The sequence below is a fragment of the Spinacia oleracea genome, chromosome 2 (genome assembly GCF_020520425.1).
Source record: "Spinacia oleracea cultivar Varoflay chromosome 2, BTI_SOV_V1, whole genome shotgun sequence".
NCBI classification, from domain to species: domain Eukaryota; kingdom Viridiplantae; phylum Streptophyta; class Magnoliopsida; order Caryophyllales; family Amaranthaceae; genus Spinacia; species Spinacia oleracea.
The window spans coordinates 102,450,437-102,462,577 of NC_079488.1; positions in this window are offsets into that span (position 1 = coordinate 102,450,437).

Here is a 12,141-nt window from a genome sequence, read left to right on the forward strand (position 1 = left end):
CACTCCGAACCAACTTGACAGACACCTCAAATTGACGTTCGATCATAGTAAAAAATGAACTGAATGCGGAATAAACTTCAGTTTTAGAATTCAATAAATAAACCCAAACACCCCTTGAGAAATCATCAACCAATGTCAAAAAATAATGAGCACCACAAGTAGAGGGAGTTTTATATGCTCCCCACAAATCACAATGTATCAATTCAAAAATGCGACTAGCTCTACTATCACTAACGGGAAAACTATCCCGAGACTGTTTTGCTCGTGGACAAACATCACATGCTTTATTCAAAGATTTTCTACTAGAGCTAGAACTAATAGCAGGAACTAACTTGACCACTCTGTCCGACGGATGCCCCATTCTTCTATGCCACAACTCAAATTCGGAGATCTCCGGAGCCGTCACTGCACATACTGTAGGAATTCGTCGGAAGTAGTAAAGTCCATCTTGCCGTTCACCGCCTCCAATCAGGCTCCCCGAACGTTGGTCCTGTATAGCACACAAAGAATTAGTGAATTGAACATGACAATTTGACTCATCTATCATTTGAGACACCGATATTAAATTGCATTGTAATTTAGGGATAAATAAAACATGGTGAAGAGACAGGCCATCGGCCAAAACCACACGACCCTCCTTTGAAGCAAGGACTTGTGCACCATCAGGAAGTCCCACAAGGCAAGGCGCAATATCTTGTACATCAGTTAAGCGAGATTCATCGCCAGTAACGTGACGAGAAGCACCAGTATCAATAATCCAAGATGAGGAAAAATACTCACCAATCATCCTATCTTGTTGTCTGTGATTAATCATATTTAACAAAACCTGAACTTGCTCGGGTTTCAAGTCGGCTAGCGTGGAGCATCCCCCACTGCCTGATGCTTCTGGTCTGGTGACATAGCTGCTGCCTACTGCAAGGGAGTCAACACCCCCACCAGAGCTGCTACTGCCCACTGCAGTGACACAACAGTTGTCTGATATGCTGTTGCTGCTCACTGCATTGGCACGCACAGCTGGCTGAGTGCGATCAGTGCCGCGGGTGGTCGGAGCTCCCCCTCTGCCACCACGAGTTTTGTCGGGCCACCAATCCGGGTACCCGTGCAGCTTAAAACATGAAGTATTATCATGTCCAGACTTGTGACAGTGAGAACATGACAGCTTTGATTTGTCCTTCCATCGATCATTAGTTTTCCAACGCTCAGTCGGCAAGGCAAACACATGTGCTTCTTCCTTCTCAGTGGCCTTCCCCGTAGCTATGCCACGTGAGTGTTCTTCTTGAATTAACGCCTCAAGCGCAGCCTCCAAGGTAGTAGGTGGTTGTTGAGACAACAGGTTTGTCCTCACTACTGCATACAAATCATCATCCACACCAATTAGAAATTGGTGCAACTTCTCCTCTGCCTTGTCAGCTTCATACTTTCCTGCAACATTACAGGTGCAAAGACCACACTCACATCCATGAGGTGGTTTCAGTTGATCAAGGTCATCATACAATCCCATCAACGCATTATAGTAATCCTCAATCAACATAGTTTTGGTTTGCCGGCAAGCTGTAATCTTCCCCCTCAACTGTTGCAGACGAGGACCCGTAGCGACGCAGAATCGCTTCTCCACATAATCCCACAGTCGCTTAGCCTCCTCCATGTACGGTATTGACGATGCGACTTTAGGAGCCATTGTTTTAAGAATCCACGAGACAAGCATCGAATTATTTGTCTCCCAATCAAGCAATTTCTTCTTTTCCGTAGGTTTTGTGATAGTACCATTAACAAAACCGAATTTTCGACGCGATTTCAAGGCCAACGTAATTGCCCTAGACCATGCCAAGTAATTGTCTTTGCCCTTAAGGACCACGTGAGTGATCACATTCCCGGGCTGGTCACCTGCGCTAAGATAGAACGGAGAAGAAGGATCGACCTTCCCTTCCTCTGCCATGGCTGAACCTAGCGTAGAAAAAAAAATTGGGGTTTTAGGGTTTAAATTTGATAGGCTGTGATACCATGTCAGGAATTGATTTTTCCTTGTGTATTTCTTATCAAAATCTGGTTTATATACAACCTAGTATATGTGGGCCTAAATACACAATTAAGCTAATTAAGCTAAATTACAATTGGGCTTAACAGCTTGTTTTGGCAAAACCTTGTTGCTAGATTTGTTAATACTACCAACAACCTAGAGGTTGTGGAAAATAATGCAATTATTTGGCAACATGGGAGGAGGTTATTTAAGGAAATTTAGGAAGAGAGAGAAAGTGTGTAAATAAAGAAAAAAAAGATGTGGATCAAGTATTTATCCAATAGTATGAATTTTAAACAACTCAATTGTTAGTAGTACAAATGTACAATTGCTTTTATTTATTTACTTACTCCATTTTATCCAATAGTATTACTTGGGTTCTTTACAACATTCTTTAGTGATAATGTAAGTATGTAACTAATTCGACCAGTATAGAATGGTGATAAACCTATTTTCGGGAGTGAACAAGGCATCAATGGTGATAAACCTATTTTCATGAGTACTCATTTCGTTCTTTATTGTTTCCGGCCTCCATTTGATTTTTCACGGTCACTAAGATGTGACTTATAACGTAAATTGAGTATCTCAAATTCTAGTCGTGTAAAAATTTTAAAAAGTTAATATTCTAAAAATATACATTAAAACGGGTCTATCAAAACCCACATAACTATATTATTTCATATAGGTTAATAAAAATTTATGGTCAAACTTTTTAAAGTATGACCCAAAAAGATGGAATGGAGAAAAAAAATAAAGGAGAACTATGCAAAATATGGAGTACTCCTACTCCATATATATTCCCTCCGTATCTTTTTAAGAGATACATTTTTTTTATTCAGCTGTGTTTTATTAAGAGATAAACTTTTTAATTTTTACATGTCATGGTACCCATTTCGAGTTATATTAATCTTTTTTCCCTCTTGTGGTCACACTTATTCATATCATCTTTTTAGTACAATAAATAATTTAACCACTATCAATTTCTTAGCAAAATAATAACTCAATATCCCATCAATCTTATTTTAATAAATCCAACTTACTTTTCTAAAATTATGTATCGATTAAAGTGTATCTCTTAAAAAGATACCGAGAGAGTATATTTGTATACTCCGTATATTATATGGTCCATAATCCATATGTGTTGCAAGTAAAGTGAACGTTAATTTAACTCTTACACGAATTAATTAAAGTACTCTTATATTAGTTGTTGAATTTAATAAAAATCTTGCACATAAATCAATTCCGTTTTTAAAAAAAAAAAGACATATATGTTTTAATTTATACGGAGTATGATTCTAAGAAGATAAAGGATTTTGTTTAGCCATAACAATTTATTTTAATAAGACTAAACTCTTAAAATAGTACTATACCGTTACAAATAATGTAAGAAATTATGTATGGTGAAAATCCACAAAGCTTTTAATTAAGGATGTTTTAGGTTACCCTTTCAAAAGGAGTTAACTTGATTTTTCTTTCCTTATAAAAAAAAAACAAAGCTTTTAATTAACTTTTTTGGTAACTAAAATTGATGGTTGTATATTCTGAAATGGTGACCAAATAAAGAGAGAATGATAAGCTAAAATTGGGAAGAAATAAAAAAGAAAAAGGGAGTGACATAAAAAAGGAAATGAATAAGGAGAAAAAACGTCAACGTCGTCCGTACAAACGGACCAATGAGAGATCGAAACGCAATGGGTGTGGCAGATGCCAAAAGTGTACCCCAATATTGCTTGTCAGATACTCTCATTTCTGGATCTTTTTTTCTTTCTTTTCGGGAGATCAAATCCCACACCTTTTTTTACTGTACGGACTCCAATCTTTTTATTTGCTACTCGACACACTTCCATTATATTTTTAATTTTTATTCTACTTGCCAGCAAATATTACGGATTACTTCCTCTTCTTTGTCTTAGACGCACAACCTCTTGTTTACGAGTGTGTTAAATGTAGAGTATCACTTCGATTTATTTTGAATTTATTTTAGACAAAATAAGTTCAGATAATATAAGTTCAGCAAAAATAAGTTTTTTTCAGACATTTTCACACACAAATAAGTCAATTTCAGATCAAATAAGTATTTTTCAGATAAAATAAGTTCAGATAATATAAGTTCAATCAAAATAAGTCCAATAAAACGGAGCGTAATGGGCACTGACGTATCTTAAACAGTTTTATGAGTAGGGCCAATAGAAAAAGCAAACCATACAGTATGAAATTTATACAATTATACTCAAATTTTAAGGGAGAGGGCGAAACTAAAAATACACTACGAAATTTTTCGCCCCAGGGGACGAACCCGCCCAAACCACAAGGAAGATACGCCATTGTATATGGATGTGATGCCCGTACATGGTCAGTGTGTTACTCCCTCCGTTTTTTTTACTTGTATCAATTTGACTTGGTTTTTTTACCAATATATAATAATCAAATGTTATTATGTAAAATGTTATTTGATTAGTCACAATGCATATTTTCATAATACTAACTTTTTACACTTTTTACAAATACCAAAATAGAGATATTTAATGGTCAAATGATGTATTGACAAGTGTATCAGTCCAAGCAATACAAGTAAAAAAGAAACTGGGGTATAGTGGGTAAGGGTATTACCTTCCTTTGTCACCTTTTCTTAGTTCTTACTCTGTATTCGGTTCACATGGGAATTAATTCCCATTGAAAGTTTATTTTCATGGAAAGTTACTTCTCTTTATAATATTCATAGGAAATTGCTTACACTTGTTTAGTTGGCACAAGACATCCTCCTAAGAATTGACATGAGAATTGTACATGACTTAGTCATAGGACGGTGGGCAAATCACTTCCCTTGCGGCCATGCCCATGAGAAGTCCAAATTTCCCAAGGAAGTTTCACTTCCCTCATTTCACCTATTTCATGTCAACCAAACAACATGGCGATCTCACTTCCCTTCTAATTGCTTGCAACCAAACACCACTTTAACATGTGTGACAAAATAAAGTGTGTCAACTAAAAAAGATCGGAGGAAGTAGTAACTTTTACACGGGTCTTCTAAAACAATGTGTCCATGAAGTGATGCATTTAAAAAAAAAAAAAGATTATTTGTTATACGGAGTACTGAATTTGAGTTTGGCTCGACAAACAATAATGTCCAAACACTAAATACAGTAAGGTTTTTGTTATGATCAACTTATTAATTACTACGGAGTATGTTGTAAGAAGTGTTATCTAAACTTATCTAAAACTGTGTAAATTTCATTTTGAAAATTTGCAAATTACTACCTAGGTCTTTAGTGACTTGCAATTTTGCAAATTACTACCTATCTTGTTAAAAGTTGTCAATTACTCTGTACTATATAGGTGTTTAGTTATTGTTGTCAATTACTATACCTCAGATTTTGTCCAATTAGTCACTAATTATATCATAATTTGTCACCTTGCACGTACTATCGTTCTATAAATACCGTTAACATTAAAGTTCACACTATTTGTATACGAAATAGTGAAATACGGTGTAATTTACGTGAAACTCAACAAGTCAAAATGTTTACATGTTGCCTATATGGGGCAAAAAATTAATACCACTCTATACTAGTACGGGTGTACGGAGTATTCCTTCTTCATAGCAATGGCAACCGCCAGAGCAGCTGTAATCACTCTGAGGGAACTAGTTGTACGGAAAGCCCTACTGACATGCCGGTAGGACACCCTATACGAAAGATAAAGAGCCAAAGAGTTAAGGAAGAACACCATTACAGTCGGCATTTGGGCCTGGATATCTACAGTCGGCATTATACTACCTTCATAAGTATCCTAGGTCCAAGCAGGATGGTCCAAGGACCAAAGGGTAAAGACTCGTACCCTCCTTACAGGTCACCCGTCTATATATATGGACCCTCATTCATTGCCAAAGGTACGCACTCTCACCCAATCATTCTTATAACCTTTTATTACAGAGCAATTAGCATAATCTGACTTAAGCATCAAAGGGGTAATCTCAGATCAACCCGTGACTAGTTAACCATTTTAATTTTCACAACCCTTTTTCCAAACTTTTTTCTCCATGTGTAATTAGTTTTTTAGGCAAGTAAGGAAAAGGTCCTTTAAAGTCTTTGGCTCAAAATCTTGGGCAAAGTCTTTTAAAAGAGGGGAAAGGGTTATGCCTCCGGTGGAATGTGATCCCACGAGGCACAAGGCCACAAACCTCTCAAATGATCCATCTTCGTAGCCAAATTTCATGTTATTTCGCCGGTTTACAGATATAGCTAACTGCTGTACCCGGGTACAGCCAGCTCTGGCTGTACCCGCCAAAAACGACGCGCTCATATTGTTTGTTCATTCTTGTCGACTATTTGTTCTTTTTTATTGTACTGTTTGTTCATTCTTATTGTACTGTTTGTTCTTTCTTGTTGTACTGTTTGTTCTTTCTTGTTGTACTGTTTGTTCTTTCATGTTGTTTTTTAAATTCATCATCAAATTTTCATAATTGTTGTATTTTTTGTTCTTTCTTCTGGAATTTTATGTTCTTTTTTATATTGTTTGTTCTTTCTTGTTTACTTGTTTATTTGTTTGTTTATAATAATCATATGGTTAATGTTCATAATTAAACTCTTCATTAATCTTTTATTCTTTGTTTTTGTATTGTTTGTTCTTTCTTGTTGTACTGTTTGTTCTTTCTTGTTGTTTTTTAAATTCATTCATCAAACTTATTGTTGTATTGTTTGTTCTTTCATGTTGGCTTTAAAATTCATCATAAAATTGTTCATAATTGTTGTATTGTTTGTTATTTTTACTGGGATTTTATGTTCTTTTTTATATTGTTTGTTCTTTTTTGTTGAATTATTTGTTCTTTTTTGTTTATTTGTTTGTTCATAATAATTATTGCTTTATTGTTTGTTCTTTCTTGTTGTATTGTTTGTTCTTTCATGTTGGCTTTAAAATTCATCATAAATTGTTCATAATTGTTATATTGTTTGTTCTTTTTCTCTGGAATTTTATGTTCTTTTTAATATTGTTTGTTCTTTTTTGTTGAATTATTTGTTCTTTCTTGTTTATTTGTTTGTTCACAATAAATATATGGTTAATGTTCATAATGAAATTGTTCACTTCATTGGTCTCTTATGTTTTTACAAGCGCCTATATTGTTTATTTCTAAATAAATAAATAAATGTTCATTTCCGAAATAGTAAATGTTCATTCCAAATAAATAAATAAATGTTCATTTCCGAAATAGTAAATGTTCATTTTTATAGTTTATTTCCAAATAAATAAATAAATGTTCATTTCCAAAATAGTAAATGTTCATTCCAAATAAATAAATAAATGTTCATTTCCGAAATAGTAAATGATCATTTTTGTACCAGTATATTAATGTTCATTTTAAACAACACAAAACGACATCGTTTTGGATGGGGTACAACCAGCTTTGGCTGTATTCGGGTATAGCCAAAAATTTGCGGGTTTACAGCGCGTGAGAAGTTCTAGAACATCAAACACACCAGGGTGGCCCACCAGGGCCTCGACCCATTTGAAGTTCACGTGCACCACAACGCTCAATGCATGCTTTTCTTTCTATGTTCTCTTACGTGGGGCCTTTTTATGTCTTACGGAAGCATGCATAAGAGGGTCCGATACTCGATTTCAATTAATTTATTACACTATTCCATATATATACTTCTCCGTTTTAAAACATAAGTTTTTACTAAATTGGTGGATTGATTTCATTAATATTTTCATAATATTAAATTTTAAGATTAAAATAAAAAGTATGATTAGAGATAATTACAATCAAAGTTATGTATCGATAAACGTGCTAATTAAAGTGTTGTCATTGTTTTTGAAGCGGAGGAAGTATATATCTATACATACTATTTAAAATATGAAATCTTAGATGATGACACATGATATATATTTTTTTTCAACCTTCAAATTCCACCCCTATTTAAATCATACTCCGTATATTCTCATTATTACAAGCCCTCAATAAAATATATCTATAACTATACTAAAAGAAATACATTAAAAGCAAAACTGACACATGTCGCTCTCACACTCAAAATTTTCCCACTCTTTTGTCATTTCCTAATTAAACAGAATAATTATATTCTTTACTTGATTTATGGCAATATTTTCCCTTCCCAAATTAAAAATAATAATTGTATACTTTACTTGATTTATGATAACACTATATTATTATATATATTAAGAAAATATAGATCGTTACCTAAAGAAAATCTTTTAAACGTTTTATTTATATTCTAGATATGTGAAAAATTTACGATTTTTCAATAGATTCTACTATTATGTACAATACTAATATGAGTTTTTTAATGTGTTTTTTTAACATGTTGGCATACAATATTAAAAAAGTTTTATTTATCATAGGTATATTTTGTCAGCTTTGGTAAGAGTATGTCATACATTTCTTTTTTGTTACTTTTGTTAGTTTTAAAGAATTCTTTATCATATCATGGAAGCTATATTACATTATTACAACTTTATTAGCGAATAGGAGTACTAAAAAATATACGGAGTAAATAATATGTAATTAAGGGAAATTTGTTAAAAAGAACCTTTTATTACCCAAATTTTGCGAGAAAAGACCTTATATAACTTTTTTTGTGAAATCACACATTAATGTAATATTTTTTTTTTGCGAGAAAGGACCTTATATAATTTTTGTTTTGTGAAATCACACCTTAATGTATTTTTTTTTTTTGCGAAAGACAATCAAATGGAAGTTTCCGGTATTGACTAAGCTTTTTCGGCCATGGACTTGCACGTGAGAAGTTTAAATTATTTAGATTATTTTGATTTTTATTTGCACTTTTTAAACCGGGCGATTGCACGAGTACTATACTAGCTAGTCTATACTACATATTAAAAGGCGTCTATAAGAAAGAATACGTGAAACATGATGCTCTGCTTATGGGTCGTTCGTTATATATATAATCTTCATATACATAAAAAATGTTAAACATGGTTTGTGTAAGGTTCGAACCTATGACTTTGAGTTCAAACGACAAAGCTTTTACTACTAAGCTATTACAAGTTTGATGTTATCATTGCAAGAAAATAATAATATAAGTAAATGTGAATGTTGTTAATGTACTAACTCGAGACATCGCCCAGGCCCAAAAGCTAGTTAGAAACTTAGAACTTTAAAAGACATCTAAACCCATTATTTAAATGGGCACAAGAACTAGTTAAAAATAATAGACTTTATTAAAATTTAGGTTCCTTTTATTTTGACGGAAAACATTTTTTCAAAAAATGATTTTCCCATTGTCTTTTGTTTGTTTTTGATAGAGTATAAAAACTAATATTGAGGCTTCAACCATTAACTTAAACTTTTGGTTGAATTGGTCCTTTGACATGGTAACGGAGTCAGCGTGGCACAAAGGTCACGGGTCCAAATCTCATCCACGACTCATTTCAAAGTGGAATATTTCGCGCTGATGTGAGGAGACCTATGTTGCATTCATGTGCGACCACGAGCTTAAGACTTTTTTAGTTGGTCATTTGTCAGTTTTGTTAATAGTTGAAAAAAACTTACTCTAGGGGAAAACCAATTTTTCTTAAAAGAGAAGAAATGTCATATTTTTCACTCCTCCTACCTTTGTTTTTCTCTCCTCTCATTTTCACATCTATGTTTTTTTTCCTTGTGAGAAAACAAACAAAAAAAACTATTTTCTTGTGATGTTTTCCTTTGAAAATTGATTTTCATGAAGAACCATTTTCCTTTGATTTAAAAAAATACCCACTAACTCCTATCTCATCTAATTTTTTAATAAAATAACAACTGATAACCAAACAACCGATTATCATCTAAAACTTTGTGCAAAGGTAAGTATAACGAGTAATTTGGGACAAAGGAGTATAACTTATTTTGTACGGAATATGCGCTTCTCTGAATTGATTGTATTAATTTTAACTTACTTTATTTGAAATAACTCAAATAAGTCAAGTGCTAGGATAATTCATCCACATTATAGTTAAATAAGCATCAACATATAAACCTCGTTTCTTCCTAGCTAATTTCGTATAAACAAGCATTAGTTTCATCACGGAATGAGTATTTTCATAGTAATATGAGTTGTCTGAAAAAAAAAAAGAAAAAAAGAAAAGAGTATTGTAGAGTTAGTTCTGGTGCCGACACATGTCAGAAAGTGAAGTGGAGAATCTCAAGTGGGCATGGCATTGCCAGTAGAAAGAGTGACATATTATTGGTCCTATTTCCATATATCAGGGGACCACTTTCACCATTGTACTGACTATGACCAACCTCTCTCTCAGATGTCTTCCATTATCCAATGCTAATTATTTTTGGAACAACATCAACCGTCTGATCCTTTTTTATTTTTTGGTAATTTCTTTGATTTCATCCATTCTTTCCCTTCAATATACGAGGAAGTAAATTCTCTCAAAAAATAAAAATAAAATAGGAGGAATTAAATTCGGCGCTGTGATATCATGTGTTTGCTCACAAATCACAGCATGTCGCCACTCCAACCTCTTCTCATATGTCTCTTTCTGAGTACTATTATTTATACTTCGTATTAGTAATACCCTTTAATACAACCTTTCGACTCATCTAAATTTTATTTTATGCACTTAAAAAAATTGTTTTGAGAACACACAACTCTCATACTATTTATTAGGCCCATATGTCATTGTTTATCCTTACCTATTTTCCATTAGGCTACTCCATTAAAAAATTCAAAAGACCTGTCTAATCTCATCTTTAAATCACGTCTAAAAAAGGACATTGTTTTTATAGTATCAACTTATTAACACCTCAAACATAGCTGTTTTAAACATTTGGCCATGTGATTTGTGATATTGTGGTCCCAAATAAAAAAAAGAACATTTTTAATTTCCTCTTTCAACCCATGATAATGGCTACACTCCACCATTGGAATATGGTATCCTATAACTACTATAAGATGATTCCTTTTCAAGTACTGACTTGTCCGTACATAAATATTGTTGTGTTTTTTGGACTGGAAATTACCCCAACTTCATGAAAATGATGAAATAAAACATAGGAACTTTTGTTTAAAAGGATTGGTGTGGGACAACTAGGAAGGACATCTTCAACTCACATGTCTAGGATTGAGATTATCACGAGTATATCTTAGTTGTAAAATAAAAAGTGTCCTAGCTAGAGAAAAAAAATTACACAATACAACGATAAGTCTTTAGATAAAGCCAATATTCAATGGTAGTCAAGTAAACCCTGTTGATAAAATTGAAGTTAATTTCTAAAAGTGCGGGGGCCCAACACCCACTTGAAGAGTAATTTATTCGTTAAAAAATGCGTGGAAACTATGCAACTTCAATCTCCTTTATGATAAGTGCGCCCTTTTGAAATGAGTGGATGTAGAAAAGTTCTGTATGGTCTTATCTAAGTTTCTTAGATCAAACCAAGTAAGGGTTGCCAGTTTGCCACGGATCTAAGATTTTCTTTGCAACGACTCTTTAAAGACGGACCCAAATGACCCCACCACTTCATCAACTGGCTATGTTACATTATGGATTTATATTTTATTGAATTCTATACTGTAATTATTTGATTTAGATGAATTTTATACTATTTTGAATCAAACATTACAAATATTAATGTGGTCCCATAAACCTAAATTAAGGACACTTCCAATAAATATAGGTTTATGCCATAAAGAGCTCGTACACCTTTATGTTGTTGTTGAGGTGCATATATATAATTAAAATCAAACAAAGACAACAAGAAGCAACATTTAAAAAAAAAACAAAGAAGCAGCCCACAAACTTTTTAGACAATTAAATCATGTTATTGAAGAAGTTTTTATTGCATACTCTAACCAAACTTTTGGTTGTGTTGTTGAGATGTCCTTCTCAATACAAATATACAACTTCCATGACTAAAACAAATTGTCGAGAAAATTATACCAGTAATTCAACATGACGAATGAAAACAATTACATAAGGTTTTTGAGCCTTAAATGGAAGATCAACAATAACGATATTCAAATTTCACAAGATATTCTTTGAAGAGAAATGAATGTTGCATCTATACCGGGTTTTCGTTATCCGACATAAGTAACGAAAGTTCGAGATTGAATTGATAAACCACCGAATAACCCGGATATGGTTCGATGAACTTAATC